At 44.9% G+C, this 14303-nt stretch overlaps 1 protein-coding gene and 1 long non-coding RNA gene across 2 annotated transcripts in view; one reads left to right on the forward strand and one right to left on the reverse strand.

The window, feature by feature from the left end:
- Window positions 1-14303, forward strand: part of LRRTM4 (leucine rich repeat transmembrane neuronal 4) — a 762107-nt gene that overhangs the window by 146025 nt on the left and 601779 nt on the right. The window lies entirely within an intron of this gene.
- Window positions 32-14303, reverse strand: part of LOC146340633 (uncharacterized) — a 36181-nt gene continuing 21909 nt past the window's right edge. Inside the window, exons 3-5 of the long non-coding RNA XR_014784081.1 lie at window positions 10121-10176; window positions 2878-2998; window positions 32-389 (exon numbers count right to left, since the gene is read on the reverse strand). This is a non-coding gene — a long non-coding RNA (uncharacterized LOC146340633). The remainder of the gene's footprint in view (window positions 390-2877; window positions 2999-10120; window positions 10177-14303) is intronic.

Below are 14303 nucleotides of genomic sequence, written 5' to 3' on the forward strand. Positions count from 1 at the left end.
ATACGGAAATGAATGCATTAGTCACTTCGGGGAAGGTTTAAAATGATATTTTATCATATGCGCAAAGCTGCCAGGTTTCATGCAGTACACAAAGAACAGAAAGCAAAGGATAGAAAATATATGTAGGCAATAATATCCACCATTTCTTCTTAGAAAATAGAAACTAACCTATGTGACTGGAGTTTGGACTGGGTTTGGGGTTCTTGTGTTTACCTTACTTACAAGGTAGCCATGGAGTGTACAGAGATTCACTGTACAATAACCTTTGTGGCAGCCTGTAGCCTCCTCAGCTTCCCACACGTCAATTAAAGCCATCATGAGGAAGACATTGTGAGGCAATTCCTCCCATGGGGCTTTTTCAGTTCAGGAATGGCAGGTGGCCTGGGAGGCTGCAGAGAAATGGAAAGATGTGTAATAAAGAGAGAAAATACACACAGTACCCTTGGCTATCTCACAGTGATTAGGTAAGCTCAAAAATACCACCTAAAGAAATTCAAAATCCCTCTGCAAAAAAGTGGAAGCCTCAACACAGCTGATGCTGTTGCCACCTACAGAAGCAGTGCAATAAACCAAAAACTCTGAGGAAAAAAGGAAGACCCTGTGCTAGAACAAAATATCAGGCTTACAAAATAAAAGACAGGCCAGGCCACACAAGGGAAGGGGATGGGAGGCAAAAGGAAAAAGAGAGAGGCTAGAACAAAACGGTGAGGTAGAAGCAGATGAGCAAAGGGCTGGATGTGCCTGATCTCGGAAGCTAAGCAGGGTCAGCTTGGATTGTACTTGGATGGGAGACTGCCTGGGAATCAGGCTTCCTGCACTGAGCAGGGGGTTGTACTCGATGGTCTTGTAGGCCCCTTCCAGCCCTATGATTCTATGATTTAAATACACTTTGGACCAGGCTGATCTTTCCTTGCTGTTATTCCTGGTTGGCTAGTAATTGATGGCTATTTGGCTGATGGATGGGGTCCAAGTGTTATTTCCCCTCACTTCTGCATTCCCCTTGGCTACAGGCAGTTGGAGCTGACTGTTCTTCCCAGCAGGGAGTGGAAACAAACTTCTTGCAATTGTGGGCACATTTGCTCACACCCTTGTTCTAATATTATTCCTAGGTAGCAGGGTGTGAGGCCTCCCAGGGGCCCTTGTTCCCTTGGCTGGTGGCAGAAGCCAGTGTGCTTCCTTTTCTACTTTCTAGTCCTAGGTCAACAATTTTTGAGGCAACTCTACTTTGGTCTGCAAAAATGAATGGGACTTAGGTAGAGTAACATTGGATTCAACCCCATGTCATTTCTGCCCCTGATGCTACACTTGACTGTGATTGCATTGTGCAAATCTTTTAACAACCACTATGAAGGCCTCTCCCGTCTAATCAAAGCTATGGTTTTCCCATTAGTAACGTATGGCTGTGAGAGCTGGACTATAAGGAAGGCTGAGCGCCGAAGAATTGATGCTTTCGAACTGTGGTGCTGGTAGGGAAGTACGAAAGTCACTTACCTTCTTATGAAATTGAGTCTCGGTGGGGGGGAGGCGCTCCATCCCTCCCCCTGAAATTCTGGCCAGGGGAGGAGGCGCCCCGTCCCTCCCCCCTGAAATTCTGGCTGGGGGGGGAGGCGCCCCATCCCTCCCCCCCGAATCCTAGCTGGCCGGGGCCGCAAATGGCGGTGGCCGTAGCCGCCGCCGTTTGCGTCCCTGCAGTCAGCTGTGATAGGCTACGTAAATGTTGACATAGCCTATCACGGCTGATTTAAAAGAAAAAAAACCCACCGCGCATACGCAAATGGCGGCGCCCACGCGCGCCGCCATTTGCGTTCTTATTTTGACACGTCTTAGTCTACGTAAACATTTACGTAGACTATGGCGAAAATAAGGGGAACGCAAATAGCACAGCGTCTACACTATTTGCGTTCCCCTTATTTTCGCCGTCTTAGTCTACGTAAATTTTTACATAGACTAAGATGTGTCAAAATAAGGAACACAAATGGCGGCGCCCATGGGCACCGCCATTTGCGTACGCGCGGGGTTTTTTTTCCTTTTAAATCAGCCGTGATAGGCTACATAAATCTTTACGTAGCCTATCACGTTTTTTTGTTTTTTTGTTTTTTTTACTGGAAATGGCGGCGGCGGCAGCCGGTCAGAAGATCGGCCGCAGCCGAACCACCGCCGAACCGCCGCTGCCAGGAAGATTTGCCCAAGGTAAGTCCCGTCCCGGGGGGGGCGGGGAGGCAGACCGTTTCGCCACAGATTTCGGGGGGCCGAATGTGCTGGCATTCGGCCTCCCCGAGATTCATGGCAAAATTCTCTGACATCCCTAGGTGCTGGAGAAGACTCTTACGAGTCCTCTGGACTGCAAGGAGGTCAAATCAGTCAATCCTAAAGGAAATCAACCCTGAGTGCTCATTGGAAGGACAGATATTGAAGCTGAAGCTCCAATATTTTGGCCACCTAATGCGAAGAGAAAACTCTCTGGAAAAGACCCTGATGCTGGGAAAGACTGAAGGCAAAAGGAGAAGGGGATGGCAGAGGATGAGATGGCTAGATGTCATCACTGATGCAATGAATATGGACTTGAGCACGCTCCGGGAGAGAGCGCAGGACACGAAGGCCTAGCGTGCTATGGTCCATGGGGTCACGAAGAGTTGGACATGACTGAACAACTGAACAACAACAAAATGAAGGCCTCTCGAGTCTCTAAAGCAGGAGGGAAAGGAAAGGAAAGGAAAGGAAAGTTTCCTCCTGTGCAAGCACCAGGTCATACTGACCCCTAGAGGGACGCCACTTGTGCTGGCGTTTTCATGGCAGACTATAGCGGGGTGGTTTGCCATTGCCTTCCCCAGTTGTGACTACCTTTCCCCCAGCAAATTGGGTACTCATTTTACTGACCTCGGAAGGATGGAAGGCTGAGTCGACTAAAGCAGGAGATGTACATTCAAATATGCATGGGAACCAGTCTCAATTTTTGTTTTTGTTTCTTTTAAAACAATGGATTCCTTTACCCCCGTATCTGTGAGAATAAACCACCAAAACGAAGAGGTTGCTGCATCTCACAAATTAATACAAAAGGCCAGACTTTAGACTTTGTCTAGCAAAACTATACTGTCATCAAGGTTTTTGGTACCAAAGTGAATGGCTTCCTGGCTTTGAAATCACACAGAGTGAGAAAGAAGAGCTATAATAGACTATGAGATGCCAAATCTTTGCTAGTGTCCCTGAAACTAAATGAATGTGGCATCTACCAGGCGCTAGCATTGCAGCCAAGGTCCTTTAATTACTGTGTGGGTGAAGAGAACGTTTTGTGTTCCATTTGGGGGAGGGGAGGGGGAGAGGCACTTGCTATTCTGTCCCCAGGAATCCAAAGATGCAGAGACACCATGGAGTAGAAAGCTAAAAAAACAAGGAATCCTTTTTATTCAAAAACTGTTCTCTAAAAGAACTCTTAACAATGTCGTTATTTTAAAGCAACATCTAAATTTTACACCGTGAGAACTCTGTCAAAAAAGGGGGGGGGGGCTAGTCGATATTTGTACTTCAAGCTGCGAACTTGAAAGGCAGGATTTTGTCTAATAATAATAATTTCAAGAAACGACAGTTCTGCCTGTCATCCGATGATGAAACATCAATTAAACTCTCATGTTTTTGTTTTCAGTTTGATCAAATCCTAAGAACGGAGTAGTATGAACTTTTCCTTCACATGCAGATCTAGCGAGAAACAAAACAAAACTCAGTGGAGCGCAATTTTATGCATGTCTACTCTAAAGTAAGTCTTACTGCGTTCAAAGAGTCTTGCTGTCAGGTAAGCGTGCATACGACTGCTGCCTCAATGTAGAATTGCATAAAACTGAACTACGAGGTCAGGTGAGGAATATGGTGCAATTATAGCTTTGGGTTTTGCTTTAGGTGAAGTTTGACTACAATCTTGGGATGTGAGGAAATTCTTGTGTGGGTTCTGGTGACATTCCTCAGCTCTTTCACTTGAGGATCAGCCTGTAGAGTCACCTCTATCTAATTTGGTTTCAACTTTCAGGTGACGTTTTAGAGTCCATTTTGCTTTGCAGAAGGTTAGCTTTCGGAAGGACAGAACTAGATGCGAGGTTTCAGTGCCCCTATCTTAGGACTATTCAGGTGTTCTTAATGGGTAGACGCTGCATGTGAGAAAGGTGAGCAGGGATGAGCACACTTGCTCCACCTCCCTTGTCACACTCTCCATGTTTTTCCAGGGTTCTAAATCACACAGGGGAGCCTCCATGAATAAGGAAGGATCCTTGCTTTAGAAAGTTGCCCTCAACATATGGAGGGTGATGAGGACAGTGACAGAGGTGGGAGGAACTACTGCACTTGTAGGTTTGGATGGATGGATTCACCTCCCCCCGTGCTTGCCAGGTGCTCCCTGTGCCACCACCATTACTCGCTCACCAACCTGGATGGCTTGGCAAGCGTGCAGCGGGTAATGGTGGTGGCACAGGGAGCACCCGTGCTACCCATCCCTGTAGTGAGCCACCATTTGTATAAAAATGATGGCTTGGGTTTCTCCGTAAAAGTAATGTTGCATAAATGGTGGCCGTAAAGGGGCCATTTAGGCAAATGTTCCATTTACACCTCTAATATTGCATAAATGGTGCCTTTACAGCCACCATTTAATATGCAACATTTCTTTCATGGAGAAACTCAACCTGCCATTTTTACACAAAATGGTGGCTCGCTAAGGAGATGTGCAACTGCCAGGTACTCATGGACTGGTAACTGGCGGCAGCTTTGTGAGCGAGGTTGGGGGGGGGGTCTGCTGGACTCCACCACCCTCTCAGACTCCCACAACATCCATCTGTACTTGTCCCTGCTTTCCAAACCTTGACTGAAAGGAAATCTTTGGGGTAAGAGCTTGTGAGGAGGTATGGTATGACGAGGGGTTCTGTGCTCACTGCCCCTTCTGTGAGATAGGGGCATATCTGTGTTGAAACTAGAGCTGCGTGCAAAGGGCCTCTCAAAATTCTCCACACAATTTGTGGGCAGAGAAAGTGGGGGGGGGGACAATTTCACCAAATTTATCCAGGAGAAGGAGGCATCCTTAACACAACAGTTTCTCAAAAGTAGGGCTTACTTACTACTTTTACTTACTTTTACTTACTTTTACTTACTACTTACTTACTACTTACTACTGACAAGGGTTGTAGAACAGCTTATCTCTTCTTTCTAAGTGTGTGTGTGTGTGTGCATGTGCGAGTGTGTGTTACTAATGCAAGTGGCAACATCATCAACTGTGTTGGCAGGCTGGCCTCTATTTTTTGTCCACCGCAGTCAAATGTGAGGGGGACGGAGTTATGTCCAGCTCCAGGGAAGAGGTGGAGCTTGTGCTGAGCCAAACTCTGTCCTCCAATTTCCTGAAAGTTTTCTTCCCCCATTCTGCCTCGCTCTCAGGGCATTTTATAATTTGTGTTTGTGGTGTTTTGGAGCTCACCTAATCACTGTGAGGTGGCCAAGGGTGCTGCATGTGTATTTTCTTTCTATTACACATCTCTCCATTGCTCTGCAGCTTCCCTGAACTTCCTGATCTGAAAAAGCCTCATGGGAGGAATTGCCTCATGATGTCTTCCCCTGGGCCTTAATTTAAGTGTGGGAAGCTGAGGATGCTATAGGCTGCTGGATAGATGATCGTACAATGAATGACAGGACACTCATGCACACTCCTCTGCCACCTCATATGTGAGGCAATCACAATAAACATGAACCCAAACCATGAACATTTCCCTGAAATTTTCTTCTCCTTTGAATTTCTTTTTAAAAGCAATTTCTTTTTTATCAAATTGAATGAGAATGGTAAAAAGCAACAACAACAACGGGATAATTTTTTTAATCACAGACCTAGTTTAAACACACAGATATGCCACTGTCTCTAATGCCTGACCTGGACCCACTGATTCTTCAGATGAAGGTTCAGGGACCGTGGAGTTCAACAACACTGTGGATCTTCCTAACACTACTAATATTTCTCGTACCTCCAGGGAAGATACACCTTGTTCTCCAGTACTGGTGGACTCGGAGGGACCTCTGAGAGCCATACATACCCCATAGATTAAGTGGGTGAGGCCAAGGATATGCTTAGTCCTAGATCATACTGGTGCCAGAAGATGGAGGAACAGGCTGCCCCTTGGAGGCAAAGCAGGCACTTCAGAACCACAGCAACCAGGCTACTTGGGAGTAAAGGACTCCGCATGAATAGGGTCCTCCCCATGAGGAAGATGTTTTCTGGAAGCCTCTGATGTGCCACAGCTGAGTCTTGGATGGGGCTCTCAAAACTCCAGCTCATATGCCCTCAGTTGGGACCTACTAGCTGCTGGAAAAACAACTTACTTCAGCACCTAGTACCTTGCTTCTTTGATCCAATTGCCCATGCTGCTGACTCTTAGACTCCTGTAACCTTAGGCTATCTTTGACCACTCTTCTTGTTAAATCCTTATTTGTTACTGTCCTCTGAGAACTTGCTGTCTTTGACTTTGGACTGATTTGCCTTTTATGAGGCATTTCATAAATTAAATGCACAAATATTTGTGCTACTCATTTTATATTGGCAAGGGGTGAATGTGTGATCACCATTTGCTTCCACCAGGTCCCTGTAAAGAAGACACCATCACACCTAGTTTGTCACCAAGACAGTTAGTGAGCAGAGGAAGCTTGGCTGCCAACACAATTTGCTCTGGTCTGGTGTTCATTAGAGGTACATATCTCCCCCACCTCTGGCCTTCCTTCCACACCTGAGGTGAGAGAAGACTGCAGTAGAATTGAAGAACTCTGTTTCTGCTTTTCATTCATTATTGTAAATGTGACTACACGATACTAATGGTCCCTGCCTCACATCAATTTCTGGTTTAGGAATAGGACCCAAGAATTTCATTCCCTGCCCATCACCACCATTACCACCACCACCCCAACTGGAATAGGATTCAGTTGTGTCTGCTGATCAACATCTCTCTCTCTCTCTCTCTCTTACACACACACACACACGCACACACCATAGCACCTTACCTACACTTTCCTCAGAGGTGGTCATTAACTTTTGCAACATGACCGGTCTCATTTGTCACCTCAACCACAGATCTCCCTCACAGCATCTGGAAACATCTCCCTGCCCCCCACATACAAATTCACAGGTCTACCAACACTGCTTCCCTGGCTCATTGATCATATCTGTCTGTATGATATCTTGTCCCACCTTAACCTTCAGAATTGACCATTAGCCTTGCCATGGAATAATGAGGTAGTTTGAGAGTACAAATACAAATACACATTACCCAGGTCTCCCTCGTAACATGCAATGTTGAATGGGCACTTCCTGCAGGCTGGCAGACTGCTTAGCTGTCAAAGATTGCAGCTAGCCACATTGCCTCAGCTTGTCTCTCTCCTTGCTGCCAACCAGGGGAGTGCACACAGTTAAAGAGGTAGGGAAAACAATCATAATCTACCTGCGGCCAGCTTAATAAGAGCCCTGTCTTTGTTTCAAATAAGGCCAAAGGACAATGCAGCTGCAAAAAGACCAGCTTGTGAAGCTGCAGCATAAGACTGAAGCCACCCAAACTTGATGTAAATTAGAGTATACAGTGTGATGGAGTAATCAGATATTCTCATATAGGTTTAGAAGTCCCAGCTCAACTGTCTCCAAGGCAACTCGTTCCATAGACCATGGTGGCCAGGATCTATATTGCTGTATCTCTGGGAGAATAACTGCAGCAGATTGGCAAGTTTCTGATTCCTAATTCCTCCTCCTCTTCTCTCTCCCCTCCCCCCCCCATCCCCTTTCTATTTAGGGTGTGAGAACCTCTGATCTGTAGTAACTCATATGGCAGTTCATGTCGGTATATGCAGGACCTTCCAGTGTATGGATCATGAGGTGTAGCAGGTCATTGGCTCCTCCCGCCGAGCCACCATTTTGCATCTGGTTCCACCTCTGGCCACTATTTTGCACTTGGCTGTGGTTGGTGGAGCTCAGAGTTCTTGTAAATGCACTACATAACAACAAAATCTCAGAGGCCTGAATTCTGCCCTTGCCTTCCCTGGACTAGAATTTTCCAATCAGTAGTGCTTTACAGGATGTAAAATCAAATGGCAGAAAAACCCACTGGCTGAAAAAAAGGAAATAAGAAAACAAAAACCAAAAGAAACCACCACCCTAGCCTATATAGGTCAGGTCTTAGAAAGCTGCAGGGTGTTTTTGAAGCACAATTTGGCAGACCACTATCGAGTCTGAAGAATTTTCAAAACACATCAATCTGCTTAGGCTGCAGGTGAAACAACTGCAAGCTAAAGTCCAGTCCTATGCTGGGGAAATCGTGAGAGTTTGCTCCCTTTCCCAAACCCTGGTATTGTTAATGCCTGGATCTTTGATTATCTCTGTCATAGCAAGCTATTGAAGATTGGAGTCAGCTGTGTTGCTGGTAGCACTGGACTTGGGTGGACATGGGGATTCACGCTCGGCTCAGGAACCCACTTAGTGGCCTTGGGCATGCTGTTATCTCTCAGCCCAACCTCGCACATCTGGCAGTCAGAAAGTGCTATTTGGTGGAAGGTTACAGATGGGAATAAATTCACTCCTTGCCAGTATAAAACAAGTGTTACAAACATGTATTCGTATAATGTACTAAATGCCTCATAACATAAATTTGTCTAGGTGTTTACAGGTAATAGTTAATAGTAATAACAATAATTGATGCAAATAAAATCACCGTAAAATCAGTGATATAAAACTAAAGCACATGCCCATGCAGCGTAACATACAATATCAGGCATAAGAGGTAAAACCACGATGCAGGGATTAAAATACTAAACATAAACATACAAAAAAATGTTTAAGGGAGCAATCCTATGGCTGCTAGTCAGCAGCTAGACAGCCATAGGATACATGGGTTTCCAGGAACTGACCTCGGAACCCGCGCTCCGAGGTCGGTTCCTGGAGAACCGACCTTCCTCCCTTCCCATGCTGCCTCACAGGCAGCTCAGAATGGCCCTGCGCTCTGTGCTCAGAAGACACATCCTATGTGTCGTCCGGCAGCCGCCTCCCCCGCTCCACCTTCTGGCAGCCAGACAGCCAAAATTCGCTGTCTAGCCACAACTGAAGGGCAGCTGAAGCGTGGAGGGGCCACCATTTGCGTCCCTGCCTTTTGCCATGATAAGCTACATAGATACTTATGTAGCCTATCATGGCTTGGCAGGGATGCAAATGGCGGCCGCCACACTGGCCGCCATTTGCGGCCACAGCCCGGCAGCGAGTGGATGTCTGGCTGCGGCCGGGGAGGATTCCGGGAAGGAGGGACAGATCACCTCCCCACCCCCCACAGCAGACTGCTGGCCAGAACAGGGTAAGTGTTTCGCACACCCCTACTCTAAACCTCAGAATAAAGGGGCACTTGAAACATACAAGTCAACAATATGGAAAAACAAACCTGAGGAAGAAAGGTTTGAGGTAACGGGGTATGTTTAACCCAGAGAAGAGAAGAATGAGGGTGGACTTGAGAGCACTCTTCAAATATCTGAAGGGTTGCCACAGAGATGAGGGCAAAGGTTTGTTTTCTGCCACCTCAGATGGTGGACTAGATCTAATAGGCTTAAATTACATTAGGGTAGATTTCAGTTGAGCATTAGGAGAAACTTCTTGATGGTAAGAACAGTCCACCAATGAAACCACTTACCAAGAACTAGGGACATTGGAGAGATCCCCAACTTATTCAAGTGAGTTTGGATTTCTATCAATCTAACCTGCAGATTCCACAGGGGACCAACTTTTTCTGAGTCACATGGATTCCACAGACTTGCAGACTTTTTTCTTTTTTTAACTTCCCAGAATTGTACAGAAATTTGGTCATACAAAAAATGAAATTTGCTGGAAACTGCATTAATATATATACCATTTCAACGCACACACACACACGTTTTATACATCACTGATCTCTCTCCAGCCTCTGCTGTGTAACAATATTTGTGTGTGTGTGTGTGTGCGCATATGTGTGTGCGCACGTGCCCGTGTGTGTGTGCACGCACACATAACTCTGCTCATTGATAGTACACCAAGCTATGAGAAAAATATGCAAAATGTCACATGCCAGTGAAAGTTCGGTAAATTGTGGTGGACGTTTTTACGTACTTTTCCAAAGGGGCAGGGAATCAGAATCCGTCGATGAATGAAAGACCCCTGGCAATCTGCAAAACACAGATGGACCTGATTAAACAAAATCTGTTAAGCCTTACCTAGAAGGGTGTTGGGCTCTCTTTTGCCAAAGTTCCTCAAGTAGAGGCTGAGCATCCACCTGCTGGGGATACTCTAGCTCTGGATCTCTTGCTGAGACTCCATGGCAGACAAACCTCTCTCTAACTCTATGACTCTCTCCTTGAGCTCTATGATGTTAAGTGTCCCCACCCACTGTCAACTGTATCTGGGACATGTGTATCTGTAAGACCTTTTCTCAAACCAAGGATCAGAGTCCTTCCACCCCTGTCTTATCTATACTTGTATATATTTGCCCCACAACAACTTGTTGTGCACTGGTTTCTGGAACTATGGGCAGCATCCAACTGTGTCATTCTGTTAGCTAGAGGAAACTAGGTTCTGCATTATGTACAAGAGAAGAATCCAACTGAAGCTATTTTGCGCATGTGCATTTGCGCATAATTCTTGTGCAAATCTTTGTGGAACCTGTTGTGCAGGTGTAATGGGCAACCACTTGTGCAACAGAAAGCTTTCGTGGAGCTCCACTAGCACTATTTGAGTTTGAGGAATGACACCGTTGGATCCTGTCCCAGGTGTGTTATTTGATATCTTTGTATCTTATTTATGAAAACAGTGATTAGCTGCTCTGCACCTCTAGCTCCCAAAGCGGCATACCAATTCACATGCAAATACAACACATACAACAGAACTCAACCAAAATACCCAACATTGGGTACAAGCACATTGGAACAAGCAATTAAGAAAGCCAGCATAGGTAGAAATAAAAAGTCTGGCCGAATAGAAAGCTTTTCACCAGGTGCCAAAAATAAGGGTAGTCCTGTCTGGGAAGCAAGTTCCACAGCCAGTGTGCCACAGCTTCAAAGGTCTTGTCTCCGTTTCCCCACCACCACCTTACTTCTGATGGCAGGGGCCCATGGAACAGGGCCTCTGGGGTAAGATCTTCAAGTTCGGTCAGGTTTTTAACAGAAGCAGGCAGTTTGGAAACTGATTGTAAGTCTCCTTTAAAAACCAAGAGAGAAACTTAAAAATGTTTGACAGAACATAAAGTCTCAGAATAGATCTGGTTATAAAACAGCTACAACGCAAAGTACATTTAGCAATGTTAACAATCTGGATAGCACTATGGAGGGTGGTGGAAATGAAGTAGCATACATGGCATTTTCTGTTCATGTGCTCATATTTACACAACACTGAAGATATGCACTGGAGATGAAATTCATCTGTCCCCCACTCGGATATTTAACATCTAAAAACCCACGAGAAGTGCTCATGTGTGTATGCTAATAATATTATTTTAAATGCCACCAATATCTTCCCAATAGCCAATGGTTTTATTAGGGACCAGCAAGAGAAAACAGAGACTTTGGGAGCATATGATGGATAGAGTATTTGGACTTGAACCACAGTAGGGGTGTCAGTAGAATCTATCTGGGGGGTAAGATTTGTGAGCTTTTAGCAGCTCGCCCCCCTGGACTTCCTTACCCATGAGCTGTCCCAACTCGATGCAGATCAAGTTGGGCCAGCTCGTGGATTTTCGCCCACCCCCCCCAGTGACATCTGTGCAAATTTCAGCCAAACTGCATAATTTGTGCAAACTGTGGCCATAATATGCTTAATTTGCATTGCAGGTGCAATTTGTGTAAATGAAGCATATTATGGCTTAATTTGCACAAATTATGCTTATTACAGCTGAAATTTGCACAAGTTACACAAATTGTAGCCACAATTTGCATACATGTCACTGTAGGGAGGGGGAAAAAAATCTGAGAAAAAGTTCCCAGATTCTGGGAAAAAGCCCATGGCTCAGCTTGCAAATGCAAGCTGAGCTGAGAGAACTGGGAAAATTGGGCAAGCTTTAAAAGGTCCAGATTTCTCTTCAGCAACCAACTGCAGACCAGGGATAGGGGACCCATAGCCCTCCATCTGCTGTTGGGCTCCAACTTTCTTCAGACTAGGGAGGTATGAGAAATTTATTTCAGTTCATTTCTTATCAAGATTTACCCACTTTGCAACTTCCGGACCAAAACCAAATGCAATCCGCAAACAAAGAATGTACATTTCTGACCTTGCAATGTAATTTGTGGACACTCCCCCCCCCCATGTTCAACAGCATGCATAAATTTGACAAATGTGCATGAAAAATATGTACTTTTGAAAAATGCACACAAATACGCTTTTATCAATGGGAGAAGAATGTGTACATTTCAAAGATCTGCACAATCAATGGCTATTTTGGGGAAAGTATGCATGGATTTTCATGTGAAAAGGGAAAACAACAACAAGAACAAGGCTCGCAATCTGATACAGCCGAAACAGAACGAGCTTCAAGATGGAATTCGAAGAATTTCAGTGAGCTCGAGTTTTGCTGATTCACACATCCCTACAATAGACCCAGCCAGCATGGGCAAAGGATAGGGATGATGGCAGATGTACTCTCAGCCTTTGGAGGGCCAGAGGCTTCCTACTCCTGACTTAGACCAAGGAGAGCTGAGTTCATATCCACGCTGAGCCCTGAAATTTACTGAGTGTCCTTATATAAGCCACCATCCTTTATCACCTATCTCACCAGGATGCTGTGAGATTAAAATAAGGTGGTGGTGGGGATCTACATATGCTACCCTGAGATCCTTGTAGGAAGGGTGAGATACGCGTCTCATAAATCACTATTGTAGGTGCACAATGGCATGATCTTTTCCCTTCCTTTGAAGACTCCTCCTTTAGGGGGAAAATAATAATATATAGCTCAATAGTAGAGGCCATATCTCATATGTCATCTGCCATAAGAGAGGGCTGGGAAATACCCTTGTCTAAAACTCTGGAGAAGCGCTGCCAGTCTGCATAGGCAATACTGAGCTAAACGGACTAATGGTACAAGGCAGAATCCTATGTTCCTTCCTGTGTACTGGTTTGGATCTACGCAGCTTTGATCCTGATCCTAACATGAAGGAGGGAGATATAGCCACTTTTCATATTCCCCACCCCTCCAATCTGAGACTGTTATTGCCAATATGCTACAGTCAGTAACCACCAATGTACACCCTGCTTCCTAATGTTTGGAAGTTTCTAAGGTGGCCATGCCAAGAAGCATGGAGTGAGAGCTTGGCCTTAGAAAGATTTGTAGGGATACATCTTTTGTATTTCTGCTTAATAAAAGAGCCAACCTGGATCCTATTTCCACCACTGGATCTGCAAAGAAGCAAGGTTTAGGTGCTGCCTTTTTTGTTTAGTGTAAGGTAAGCTGGAAGCACAGCTAGAAACCAAATTAACAGGCTGTGTGAAGAGCTGTTAAACCTCAGTGTATTTTGCTTTGTTTGTGTTTTCCCAACAGAGCTATCATTTTTTCTCTTTGGATTAGAGTCACTGGGGCTGCACTGCCCAGTGTGTTTCATTCTCCCCTCCCCTCCCCTCCCCTCCCCTCCCTTCAATTCAATGCTGGGGTGTTCTACAAAGAACCTCAAAAGTAGGGCGGGGGAGACATCATGGAAGGAATTGATGCTATTCTTATTTGTTGCTTTTCTCCAGCTTTTTCTGTGTTCTGTCTATTGGTTTTTTTAAATATTTTTATTGTCTTGGTTATCTTACCTTGTTTTAAATGTGATTGAAAGATGGGATAAAATATGTATAAATACAGTTCAGTGGGAGTTATGATAACCTCCTTTATATCCATACATCAGATGGAAATGATTAAGAGAGAAAGAACTTTCAAAAATGGCTCCCAGATTTGAACAATACCTCTTCCTGCTTTAAAACTATTCTGTCTGTCTGTCTGTCCATGTCTCGATCCCATGTTTCTTGATGTAATATCTTTCTAGGTTCTCCTTGGTGTTTACCTTGCTGCACTGACTCAGCCATATTGAGTTTCTGAAGCACAGAACTATCATGCACAATTTAGCATCTCCATTTGGTATTAGACTGGATTATGGGCCCACATGATCTTATTTATTTATTTAGCTGTTTTTTATGACGCAATTGCTATGTTTTAATGCATTTTGATGTGTTTTATTGTTTTAAACTGTTTTAAATTGTTTTTTTGTAAGCTGCCTTGACTATCATTTTTGGTAGAAAGGCAGAGTTTAAATCAAATACATACATACATACA

Source organism: Heloderma suspectum, chromosome 6, assembly GCF_057233095.1.
Source record: "Heloderma suspectum isolate Gila_16-S chromosome 6, 16-S_ref, whole genome shotgun sequence".
NCBI lineage: Eukaryota > Metazoa > Chordata > Lepidosauria > Squamata > Helodermatidae > Heloderma > Heloderma suspectum.